Raw genomic sequence first — 13,270 nt, 5'->3', positions numbered from 1 at the left:
AGTCATGTTCAACTCTCCATGATCCCATTTGGGGTTTTCAAAGATACCGGAGTGGTTTGCCATTTCCTTCTCCAGTTTGTTTTAGAGAGGAAGGACTGAGGCAAACATGGTTAAGTGACTTGCCCAGGGTCATACAATTAGTACGTGTCTGAAAGCAAATCTGAACTCAGGTCCTCCTGACTCCAGGCCTGGCACTCTATCCACGGTGCCCCCTCGCTGCCCCTCAATGTCACAGAGGTAGTAGCAAAGCTGAGATTAGAAACCAAGTCACTACTCCCTGTCTGGTGCACTTTCCATGAGACTTGTGGAAAACCATCCTCTCCTGGTTCTCCTCTTGCCTTTCTATCAATACCCTATCCCAATCCTGTCTCTTCAATTCATTTCTTCCAGGAGACCTTATAGCAATATCTTCTAACATATGGATGAAATAGGGAAAAAATTAAATAATCATAATTTTTTTACTTTAAAATAAAGGTAGAAAACCTTACGTCTCCTCTGAAAAAAAGAGTAAAAGAAACTCAGCAATATTTCTATGTAAAGTAGGAGTTTTGCATGGTTGTTTATTGTCTCAAATGGTTGTGTTGTTTCTACACTTTCTACTGTGTAGTCAATGAATGCTTATCATTACTAGTATTGTTCAGGTTCCCATTCTTTCTCTGTGTGATGATCTCTGTGTCTGCAGTTACCACGGTGACAGATGCCATAGAAACAAACATTCTAGTATTTCATTTTGTGCTTCTGGGTATGCCATTTGTGTCCCTCTGGCTAAGATTGGGAATAGCAGCAAAGCTGTCACCTGTCTATCAATTCTCTGTGCAAGGTTGAATAACGAAGAAGCTCCCTATCTATAAACAACTCTCCAATCTCCACCAGAGACCAATGTATTTCTTACACATTCAAATAAACTCTAGCATCTGATTGCATAAGAAGTCTCTCTCCTTGGGCCTCCTATCTTACCGTCGTCCCTTGATTTCTCTTGCGCAGCCATCTGTTAGCCAGGTTGCAACATCAAAACATTCTTTGATGAGTCACAATTAATGACAAGTACAATGCGAGTACTGCCAGGATGATAAATTTAACACTGCTCAAATATTCATAATGGACTAAATAAGGCGCTTTTTAGGTTTGGAAATGAAGTATTTTAGGGTTTTAAAAAGTTGTTTGACTTTAAAATTGAGAAATAATCTCGTGCATTTTCCAAACAACCCAGCTGAAAGCCAGTGAAGAAATTAAAGTAATGTCAGTATAGCTGGTATGAATACAAGACATGTACACAAAGATATAGCCTGACTGTCCTTTATAAGTGACCGTATTAACATTATTATCTGGGCTGAGACTCCCAGCATTTATGAGATTTCCACTGACTGTCCTTGCTTGTTAGATGGATGCCAGGTATAACTTATGACTTAAAGATATTTATTTTAGGACCCATTTTCTTTTAATTACAATAAGAAGCCAGATATTGACATTTTCACTGACTAAACTCTCTTAGGAAGAGGATATTTTTAAAAGATGGAGTATAATGGAAATCAACTATTTCTGCTTAGGACTGTTTCACAATCAGTAAGAGATAAGGTACTCAAGAGTAATAATGAATAACAAAGAGCCCAAATACAATTTAGTTTTTGAGTCCCTTTGTCTAAAAGCAAAATCTACATCATGGGAGATACATTATTAACCTAAAGGTCTATTATTAAAATGAGTAACAACATTGAAATCTAACTCTTTGTCTTGAAACCCTAAGCAATAAAAGGGTATGAAAACATTTTCCTGTCTAATATAAACTCAAGTATTTCAAGGTAAGCAATTTAGATGAGTATTCTTGGCACCGTGCAATCTACTGTATTTAGGAAGGTTACTCAGAAGCGGGCCCATGAAAGAACACTGCCAAACAGATTTGACTCTCAAACAAAAATTCTGTTAACGTTATAGTCCTAAGCAATTTCACTTTCACTCTCCATCTATTTGATGCTGGACCTGTGTATTAAATGCAAACATACACATATAAAAATCAAATGAAACCCTCATCATCCCTCTAGGCTGTAAGTAAAAATCTGAGAAAAAGTTTAACCCCAGAGATGAGAAAGAAGCATTAAAAATAATGGGATGGCATAGTGGCCAGAACAACGGACTTGGAGTTAGGAGACCTGGGTGCAGCTCTTAGCTCCCAGCTCTTGTTAAAAATATTGTGTGTGTACCCATGGACGAGTAAAGAAAGAGCTGATATAAGGATAAAATAAAACAAAGTACCTAGAATGTTGGATTAGTAGTTTGTAATCATAAAGTCCTACCTAAATGTTATTTGTTATTTTTTTTTATTGAGAAGCAGTGTGGTACAGTGGATATAGCTGGCCTGAGTTCAGGTTCTACCATTGACACATCCTGTTCGGGTGATTTGTGACAAGTCACTCTCTGGGCTCTAGGCCAGAGGTGTCAAACTCAAAAAGAAATGGATCCCTGCAGGCTGCATGAACCACAAATTAACATTATCTACATGTGGCAGCTAAGTAGTGCAGTGGATAGAGCAATGGGGCTGGAGTCCCGAAGACTCACCTTGATGAGTGCAAATTTGGCCTCAGACTAGCTGTGTGACCCTGGGCAAATCACTTAACCCTGTTTGTCTCAGTTTCCTCAGCTGTAAAATAAACTGGAGAAGGAAAGAGCAAACCACGCCAGTATCTTTGCCAAGAAAAACCTCAACTGGGTCAGGAGAAATCAGACATGGCTAAAAAACAATTGCCATGTGTTGCATTTTTATTTATTTTGGCAAATATTTCCCAATTACATTTTAATCTGGTTTGAGCATCACTGGGAAGGTGTGTAGGCTTAATAACTTTATATAGAATGGCCTCAAGACTCTTCACCAAATTGGCTACTCTTCTCTAGACTTTTTCCAGACTATCGGTCGGATGCATTGTCCAGTACTGAGTTCAAACTTTGATAAATGTTAACCTCCTTTTGATCCTCTTAAAAGAAATTCAGGTCATTAGGGTTCTTTACAAATGCTATCCCTCAGAACTTTACTGTATTTGGAATAGAGTATTTATTACCTTTTAATTCTGATCAGAGTTAGAAATATCCCTTATCTCAGAAGAATTTCCTACATATTGCATACCACCTTGGTCATTTCTTTTTTGGGGGGAAAGAACCAGTTAACAATATAATCTGAAGTTGTGCAAATATGAAAAAAACTCCAGTATATTCTGGTTCAGGATGTGTCTGTCTTAATCTAGCTTGGTCATATGAAAAATTAATTGGGGGCAGGGCAGGGTGGGAAAGGCATTTTCTTAAATCCTGCAGTTTTGATTCTTATCAAGGTAGAGTCTTCATGTATGCCATTTACTATGCTTATATAAGCTTATATACAATTATAGCTTTCTTAGATCAGTTACCCTTAGAACACTGGGGATAGATGTGTCCTGAATATGAGGGTGTGTATGACTCATGTAAGGAATTTCATTTTTCTCTTTCCTCTACAGTAGGGCCATTTCTGAACCTAATAGGCCCTTCCCCACTTCAGCAGCAATAAGAGAAATCTCCTTGGCCAACAATATCAATCATTATTTGTTCTAGAATTCCACCTGGAATTTAAAATTCAACAACTGAAAGCATTTTGTTTTCAATGACATCCTGTAAGTCAAATTTTTTCATTGTGGGTTTGCCTCTGTTTAGAATGGCATGGAAAACTTTAAAAGAAAGTAAAATAAGATTGATGGAACCAACTCTGACTATATTTAAAAGCCTCTATCTTCCCTCATACACCTTCAGAATTAGAAGAAAAGGAGATTGTTCCAGGTTCCATTTCTACTTGTTACATATACTCCAGACACCTTGGCAACTTAAATTATTCTGATTCTTTAAAATAGCCAGGGATTCCATAGCAGCTGAAGTCTTATGAGTGGGTGTTGAACTTTTCCCAGCACCAACAATGGAAACTGTTGAAAACTACCACAGACAAGCTGAAGCATGGAAAGGGCTTCCTAGATGAATACTATTTTTAAAAAAGGCATAGGCTAATAAATGGTTGCAAGTAACAGTAATTTAGTCATCAACCTAATATGACCTAATTATCTCATTAACCTAAAAAGTATTATAAAGCTAGAAATCCTTCTCCCTGGAAATGAACCAAGAGACTTGACCTATACACCAATAAGTGTTTTCAAAGAGTAACACAGACTACAAGTGAATTTGTGAATGAAGGAAGGAGAAGGGACTAACCTAGATAATTAGAGAAATCCTCAGTAAAACAGAGATAAATAAAATTATTCCTCAATGTTTTTTTGTACACAAAACTGGGACTATCTTCAGTAAATTCTTTCTGGGACCCGCACATTTCAGCTTGTTTGTTTTATAATATAATCACTTTATTCCTTCGGCTTTCTTCTTTCTGCTAGGTAGGCCACCCTGCTGTTCCCGTACTCTCCTCCTCTTTCTTGAGTGCCAGGGAAGGGGAAGCTGCCATCTGTTGGCCAGCTGCTGCTGGGCTAGGCTGCTCGGTTGCTACCCTACAATCTCTCCAGACTTTGTAATGCCCAAAAAGCGGCTATGTGGGCATATCCATGTCAGTTTGCTGCTCAGTGATGTGCTGATGCCAATGGCTTCCTGCTATCAGTTCCAGTGGAGCTTGTAACCAATTCTGGTCACCAGCAGAGCCTCTATTATTGGGCAGTCATGTCAGACTCTGTGTGACCCCATTTGGTGTTTTCTTGGCAAAGATACTAGAGTGGTTTGCCATTTGCTTTTCCAGCTCATTTTACAGATGAGGAAACTGAGGCAAACATGGTTAAGTGATTTGCCCAGGGTTATACAGCTAGTAAGTGTCTGAGGCCACATTTGAACTCAGATCTTCCTGACTCCAGGCATCTTGTTCTACCCACTGCCGCACTTAGTCAACCAACTTTAAGGATCTTGCAAAATCACAAAAGCACCTTGGAGGGGAGAGGAGAAGAACAGAAATTCTCTCCCTCTAAAAGGACTTCTTAGTTACTTGGCTGGAACTTCTCCACCCATAGACTAACCTGCAGCTGAATCCACTCTAAACTGGCCTGCTAGTTTTATACATAGGCTTAGGGGTGTGTCTTATTCTTTCAGCAAATTACAACAGTGTTTCTAGGGTAGCAGCATCTATTTTTATCCAATGATCAAAGCATTTTAATCCTGTCAAATTAAGGACTAATTTACATCTAGTTTACATTTCAATTCACTTATTGATTTAATCAAGGGCTTTCTCTGATTTCATTAATTGGGTTGAGATAAAAACCTCTACCCCTACACAAATATAAAGGCAAAAGGGGGTTGTAAAGAATAAGGAAAAAAATACTGCCTCTCAAAGTTAAATTTTTGCATGCATTGTATTGTAAGAACCCTAAAGAAAGAGATTAAAATTAGAAAACAAATTAGTAAATAAAACTGGGAACAGGTTCGTTTTGGGATATCTAACCCCAGAAATGCTCCAGGACCCTTCAGAGCACTAGGCTTTATTAAATTCAATACCTAATTGCTGCCAACAATACTGACAATTTATTCTTGTTAATAGAAAGTTGGTTCTGCCATGATGCCTTTCTTTTGTCTTTGAAATGTTCTGATTCCAACATTCTTTGGACTGGAGACCTCACATAGCTTATGAACAGAGAATCCTGCATCAGTTCTTTGTTTATATATTACTCCATTTTCCTGGCTCAATATTCATGGTATCTGGGGAAACTTACTCTCTTTGGATGCAGCATTTTGCTCAATCTGTTACTGAAGCTCATTTCCAGGAGTACATTTTAGTAAATTAAGTGTCTTAAAAAATACATTTCAAGTATACTTAGGGTGTAATTGATAGAACCCTGTTCCTGAAGCCTGTCCCTGGGCTCTCAATCTAATGTGATGTCTCCCTTGGCTAAAGCTTCATCCTATTTTTAACTTCTCTTGTAACACTTAACCGTAATACAAGGCAGAAGATGTCATTTTTGAACTTGTTTTTTAATCCTACTATACTGGAAGACACTTGAGGACAAGTGGCTCATTCATTTTTGTGTCACCTAAAATGTCTAGTAAAATGCCTTGTATGCACATTATAGACACTCAGTAAATACTAGTTTTGTTTGTTCAGCAATCACTTATGCACCCACTATGTGCAAAACACTATGCTATGCACTGAGAAGATGAAAAGATAATTAATATGCTATTTCTGTGCTAATGGAGCTTCAAATTTATCAGGAGGGCTATGACTTAACTTATGATGCAGAAAAGAATATGATGAGAGCAAAATAAATGAAGTTCTATGCAAGGAATGAGGAAGGAGGCTAAACAGTATAAAAATGGGAACTTTGAAAGGATTTTAAAGGTTCAGATTTAGATGGGGAACAAACAGGCTGGTAAGTATAAATGGTCTTTTTCCAATGACCAGTAGATTGATAAACCACTGAGCCTACAGCCATATGTATATTCTTGCTATAAATTTGACCGTATGACATAATGAAGTTTCAACAAAATGGTAGAATGACCCGAAGGGTCTCTTTCTTTTTTTTTCTCCCTCTCCTCATTCAATTTATGAACCAAAAAAAGAAACTAATCCTGGTCAAAGCACATGAGAGTGGTGCTCTGACATATCCAGGAAAAGGAAAGTCATAAGTTTTCAAGTGAAATTCAATATAATAAAAACCCAGTGCTGTAAGTCTCTAAAGTCATTGAAAATACCCAATAGTCCCCTACAAAATCTCCCCTAAAGTCTTCCTTTCCTCATTCTTCTTTAATAACATCTTTGTCAAGTATCAACATTCAAGATAAGTAAAAAACCATTTCCTTTTTTGTTTTAAATTATTTTGTATGCCTTTCTTTCTATTTTGCAAATGTATATCAGCTATATCATTGGTTATATGTGGGGTTTTTTGTCCTTTTGTTGTGGGTTAACCAGTATTTATAAAACAGTTTATCTGGGAAAGTACCTCACAAGTTCCAAATAACCAATTTAAAAATGGCATTTAGAGTACATCCTATTTGTACGATGAGAACTTTTTTGTATTTCTCAAGGACTTTAGAGATGTACAGCATTGGTTCTTCATGGTGTCCAATTTAATTTCAAAACTTTTGTTCCAAATTGCCTTCAGGCTTTGAGGGCTGCTGCATAGTTTCAGTATTTGGGGATTTGGGGAACACATGCCCTACCTTCTAAGAGTCACGTGATTGAAGCAAACTGGTAGCACATAGAAGTGCTAGATTTTACTTAACCAAAGAGCTGATACATGCTGAAAACATTAAAAAGGATATATAAATACATTATAAATAAATGTGCGCATTTACATTTATTTATAATGCATTTTATTTAGCTATTTATAATGCATTTTACTTACATAAGTAAAACAAAAATGCCTTTGTCATCAATAGATGACAAATTACAGTGAGCAAAGAGAAATTGGGATTTCCACTCAAACTTCTGAAATTTTAGCACCAAAGGGATAGAAGAGGATCCCATGGGAGAGGAGCATCAAGGGCTCTCTATGCATACCAAATTTAGGAAAGGAGAAGAGATTTAAGTCAGCTTTGCACTGTTTTCAGAACTGGTGTATGTTGGTCTGATCATCCTGCTCTTTGCAAGAATACAGTTCAGGGGGTGGAAACGTAAAGAGGGTTTAAAGGCAGGTGAAGTTCTAAGGAGTTTACAGTAACTTTTTTCTGGTTGTCTTAATTTTCCTTTCCTGTTTTCCTTAGTGGTGGTGTCTATAACTCTAACTGTTGCGCTTCTGGGAAAGGTGGTCAAGAGTTTGTATGACACATATCTGCCTCCCTAGGTGTTTTGTGTGGTTCATGGGCAAGTTCTGAAATGCTTTGGAGCCAAGAGACAACACATCTAAGAAAGGATATGAGCAGTGATCCATGTGTCTTGTAGGTTGGGGCTGAAAGCCCTACATAGGATCCCCCATGGTTAAGCTCATCCTCCTATCACCCAGGAAGACTGATTAGCAACAAGTATCTTGCTGACAGATACAGTAGCTCTCATGGAGTTCTATCTCCCTCACTTGGTTATCCTGGAAGGAGAACTGTGAGTGGGGGACTTGTAATGAGAGCATCAGTAACAAGAGTTAATCATGCAGCGTCACGGTAAGACTGCTGGTGGAGGTAATCGTGCATACCCCTTCCCATCTCTCTTAGAAGAAGTAGCTTTCTTCCAGTAAAGGCCATGAGTGACCTGGTCTATTTTGATGGAGGCAGGGTTAGAGATGTGCAGAGGGAACAGATATTAGTTTTTCTTGATCCACATGAATTGTTCCTTAAACTGCACCCTATACTTAGGCAACTGATGAGGTTTGTGTCTTATTGTTATGGAGGAGAGGAGTTCGTTGTTAATCAATCAATGAACATTTAAGTGACTCTTCTAGGTACTGTGCAACCCCTGTCCTCAAGGAACTTACATTTAACTGGGGAGATAATATGTCCACACATAAGGACACACAAAAGAAATATAAAATAAATCCCAAAGTAACTTGGGCTTCAAGCCTGGAGTATTTGTACAAAACTCTCCTCATTGGAGGACAGAAGGAAGACAACTTGATGTTGTGTGCCTGCATGAGGCATGAAATTGGCACAAGGGGTTTGGAGAAGGGAAATATTTTTATTCATTCCTCCTTTGAGAGAGGACACACATGGGGTTCCAGACTCTCTTCAGAGAAAGACACACACACACACACACACACACACAGTGAAAAAAAGTCTTTGGAAGACAGATATGTAGGGGAAATACAGCTACTCAACATGTTCCTGATTTCCAGTTTTCACCCCTAAAGGCTTTGGGAAAATTTCCTCTTTGTGTTTCTCAGTTGAATTGAGATATCTCTCTTTCAACAGGAGAGTTCATTTACTGTGTGTATTTTGTAGTACATTTTAATGTGCATATCGTCTCTGATTTCTGTTTGTTATTTGCTTAGATAAACAGGTTTGACTATGATCTCTATCCCTAATGGTCTTTTGTGTAAGTAGCATTTGGTGGGAAGGAGTTAAGCCTATATTTGTAAGTGTGGGGTACCCTTTCCTCTCTAAGGAATAGTGATCAGAGGTTTATCCACCTTGAACCTTAAAAAAAAATTCCTCTAGACCAGTGAAAATTAGGGAGCAGACAGATGTCATTCTATTATGGTATCTCTCTCTCAGAGGAGAACAATATGGTCAGCTCCATAGATAATTCTACACTTTTCCAGGAAAGAATAAAAATTTCTTCTGGAGAAGAGTAGGCAAGACCCCAGACATTTATGCACACCTCTACACGGGTTAGTCAAACCATGTGGATGTACACATAAAGTACATGGACACCAACATCTTACGCAAGGTAATTTTTTTGGAGGAAGAAAACTGCACTATCATGTGGAGGAATCAAAAAAAGACCTCATATAAAAAGGTGGCATTTGAAGTGTGCTTTGGGGAAGAGTGAAAATTGAATGAGGTAAAGATGAGGAGGGAGTGCATTCTAGGCTTGGGAGACAGGCTACTCTGACTCAGGAAAAGGCAGTATTGATAGATATTTTTAGGAAAGATCTAAGTGATTACTTAGTATAGGGCAAATGAAACCACAAGATTCAGCAGAACTCACAAAACTCACAGTGATCCACTAGTGGATCTATTGGAAATCTGGTGATTCATTGGAATCATGATGGAAAGGTTGGGTTTTGTCAAAAAAATCAGAAGTGGGTCAGGTAAAAAGTTCAGAGATGACATAACTAAGTACAAGTGAGACAGCCCATGCCTGGGCTATGGGAGTACAGGGGGCAGTACCAACTCTTTTTGAAGTGTCATAAACCTAATCACCTGAGATGGCACTGCAGGAAAAGCTTGACCAGGTATGAGGAGACAGTACAAAGATAGGGAAATGAAATAGTATGGGAATGAGGAAAAATTATTGCCTAAGGGACACAGCCCACCAGAAATCAGGAATAAAACTTGAGAGAACTCTCTTAGTAGGCTTTCTCTCTCAGTAAAAATGTTTTGTGGTTCTAGAAAGGGGCAAAATAGACAGGACAAGTTTCTGATAGGTTCTGGAACAATACGAAGTAGAGCTTAATGAAAAAAGCTCCTTTCTTCTGAAAAAGACATGCTGATCATGAGAAAGGTTAACTGTTTGAGAGAGAGCTAAAAATGGATGAAATCATTCTTATTTCATAGACAGAAAGCAGTAAAGAACAGTTAGTTTTTAGGATGATTGTATGAAGGTGATTGGGAAATATCATACGGATGGCAACAAAATCCCCATATTGAATGGAATCTGAGTTTGTGGAGGATCCCAAAACAAGAAGACCCTTCAAACTGAAATCAGCTACCTCTCCTAAGGGGGCTGAAGGGTCAGAGGCACAGCTAAGCTTGGAGTAATGTGACTGGCAAGAAATATTTACCTAGGAGGGAGTGGATTTTGATTACCCCAAGACCTCCTGCCTGCAACATTACCATCCAATGGACAGTTAGTACTTAAATAAGCAAGAGAAGTGAACCCTGTGGGCACATATTTAGGAAACAGGAAGATGAGATTTCTCCAACTTGTTGGTGAGAGTACCCTTCTTGTCCCTAAGAATGAAGAGCTGAAGTTCTGTATCGATGGAGTGGGATCAATGACATAATAGTATAAAAACACTACCAATAACCATATTTTGAATTTTCTTGTAAGGGCATTTATACTAAATTTATACTGAAGTGAAATTATGAGAAGTTTACAATCTTGTGAGAATCAGAACTGCAGCTGCATGGTGTATAATCTTCTGTTCTAGATTTAAACATTGTGAGTACCCAATTCCCCTTTTAAATCCTAGCAAACTCAGATTTCATTCACGGTGTTTGGTGCACCTTCCGGATCAATTTGTTGTTGATGACATTTTAATATTTTTATACCATAAGATGGAATTTGTCTATTAGACAAACTAACCTTGTAGTAGTCTAGACTTTATAGTGTAAATTGGAGAAATGTCCATTCCATTGGCCTCAGGTAAACTTCTTGGGATTCATTTTAGGGCCAGACTAATAGATGAATCCAAAATTTATGCAGATCATAAACAGAACAGGGTGGTACCACCCTGGAATTTGTTTCCTTGAAAGTGCAAAAAATAAAAAGCATACCCACATATACATATATATATTATATATTTTTTTACAGTTCCATATACCAGGATATTTTAAATAGCTGACACACCTGACTTGATTTTTACAAAAGGGAGTTAGATTCTACTGGAGGCTAGAAGACAAAGTGTTCTAGGTCTTGAGGAAGGCATTGTAATGGTTTTGTAAACCTAAAAACACTTTTGTTTGGTGGATATATATGCACTGGAAGTAGCCCTTGGAGCAGCATTTATATAAAGGATTGAAAAGAAGAAAGAGGATCTAAACAGAAGCTGTATGCCTGCTTAGTTTTTACTATTTTTCCAGTTAACCCTCATGAATGGCAACCAAAGTGTGATGCATAGGTAGTCTTCAGAGTTAAGGTAGCTTAGGACGCCTGGCAACATCACTTCAAAATGGTTTGACACCAAATGATCATCCTCAAATTTCCATAAAAATGTAGTATATTTTTATAAAGCATATAACATGTCTTATCATTACACAGAGTGGACACTTCTGCTCTCCCATTTTTGTTCTGTGTATTTCAGAATACCTTGTCAGAATCCCTTTTCCAAAGAACAATCCCCTGTGTAGAGGCAGGCAAAGATTGAGACTTTGGCATCAGGAGTTTGTGTAGTCAGGCAAATTGAACCCATGGTATACTTTCATGTGAAGGGGTGGTGACTGCACGATGCTGAGCAGAGGTTATATGAAGCAAGCTTTGGTAGTGGTGTATCTTGGAGAAGAATTGGACAAGAGAATTCAACAGTCATCACTACTGGTAGCAAGATTGGGGATGTGACAGTCATTGCTATATAAAGAGCTATGTTAAATTCTGGAACACTAACAATCCCTTGAAAGACGGGGAGTATGTAGCAATTCTGGATAGTTCCCTTATGACAATGGTTTTGAATAAGGGTAGATTTCAGGACAGAGCTACATAATCATATATAAAATGATATACTGCTTTTAGCAAAATATTTGATCCCATGCCCAAATTTGCTCTCTGCATCCTGAGGAGAGTATTGTATTCAACAAATGTATATAGTTTAATTTGGTGATTTCTTGTGCTGTCTATGTAAGATATAGGGGTTTAATGGAAAATTCTAGAAGAGTTTCCAAAAGACATTAGTTGTTTCTTTAAAAAAAATTTCCCGCCTCCAAGCTCAAGGCTAAGTAGAAAAGGTTAGTCAAGAGTTAAAAATGGTTGCTACACCGACAGACAATATATCTAAAGTGGAATTATGCGTGGCATTTGCCCATGACTGACTCTATTTTCAACAGACACAATTGACATTTGTTACTTGAACAATCTGACTCCTCAGCTGCATGTGGACATGTTCTATGTTTCTAGGTGCCCACAGACCCACTATGATGCATTCCATTAGAAAATGAGCTCCTTGAGAGTAGGGGCTATTTTTGCCTTTCTTACATGCCCAGCACCTAGCATAGTGTCTAACATACTTTGCTGTTCAGTCATTTCAGTCATGTCCTATTCTTCACAGTCTTGTCTAGCATATACTAAACACTTAGTAAGTGCTTGTTAGCTTACTGACTCAGGCTATCTTCCTGTCATGATGCTACATCAGTCTCCCTTCCCCCTACCATTCAATCCTTGCTCTGGAAACAAAAATCAATCAACATTATCATTCCTGGAAAGAGCATGTCAATTAATTGTCCCATAACTTCACTTACCACCTCTCTATTACTTCCTAGACCAAAATACGCCTGATTTTCTATAAGTCGCCAAATATGTGTTGTCTTTCCCAGATTAAATTGTAAATTCCTTGAGGATAAAGACTGTCTTCCTTTTTGTATTTGTATTGCCAGGCTTGGCACAGTGCCTGACACAAATTTACTCAATAAATGCTTTTCAACTCATTCATTCATGAAATAGGGCTACCTAGGACTTATAAAATTTACTCCCAAACTGGCACCATTCTCATAAATGTTCACAATAACAAAGGTGATAAAGTCCCATTTGTGTCAGGTCCCAGAAGAAATGAGTTCAGAATGTAAATGACAGAGAGTACATGGATAAATCCTAACAGCCTAAGGATATAGTCCTGAGGACCAGATATGAGAATGAGTGAATGACATATGTGCTCTTGTACTAGTCAAACTTTCTTACTAAGAACATTGAGAGAGTCCATGGTCTCCTTCCCCCAGGAATTGGAATAAGAGGGAGCTTAAGAGGGGGAAATGATATATC

General features: G+C 38.0%; 1 protein-coding gene across 5 annotated transcripts in view; it reads right to left on the bottom strand.

Moving 5' to 3' along the window:
* Nucleotides 1-13,270, bottom strand: part of FRMD5 (FERM domain containing 5) — a 363,021-nt gene that overhangs the window by 142,967 nt on the left and 206,784 nt on the right. The gene's annotated exons all lie outside the window — the stretch shown is intronic.

Source organism: Notamacropus eugenii, chromosome 7 (genome assembly GCF_028372415.1).
Source record: "Notamacropus eugenii isolate mMacEug1 chromosome 7, mMacEug1.pri_v2, whole genome shotgun sequence".
Lineage (NCBI taxonomy): Eukaryota > Metazoa > Chordata > Mammalia > Diprotodontia > Macropodidae > Notamacropus > Notamacropus eugenii.
The sequence above is the reverse complement of the archived record's forward strand: the minus strand, read 5'-3'. Positions and strand labels throughout refer to the sequence as shown.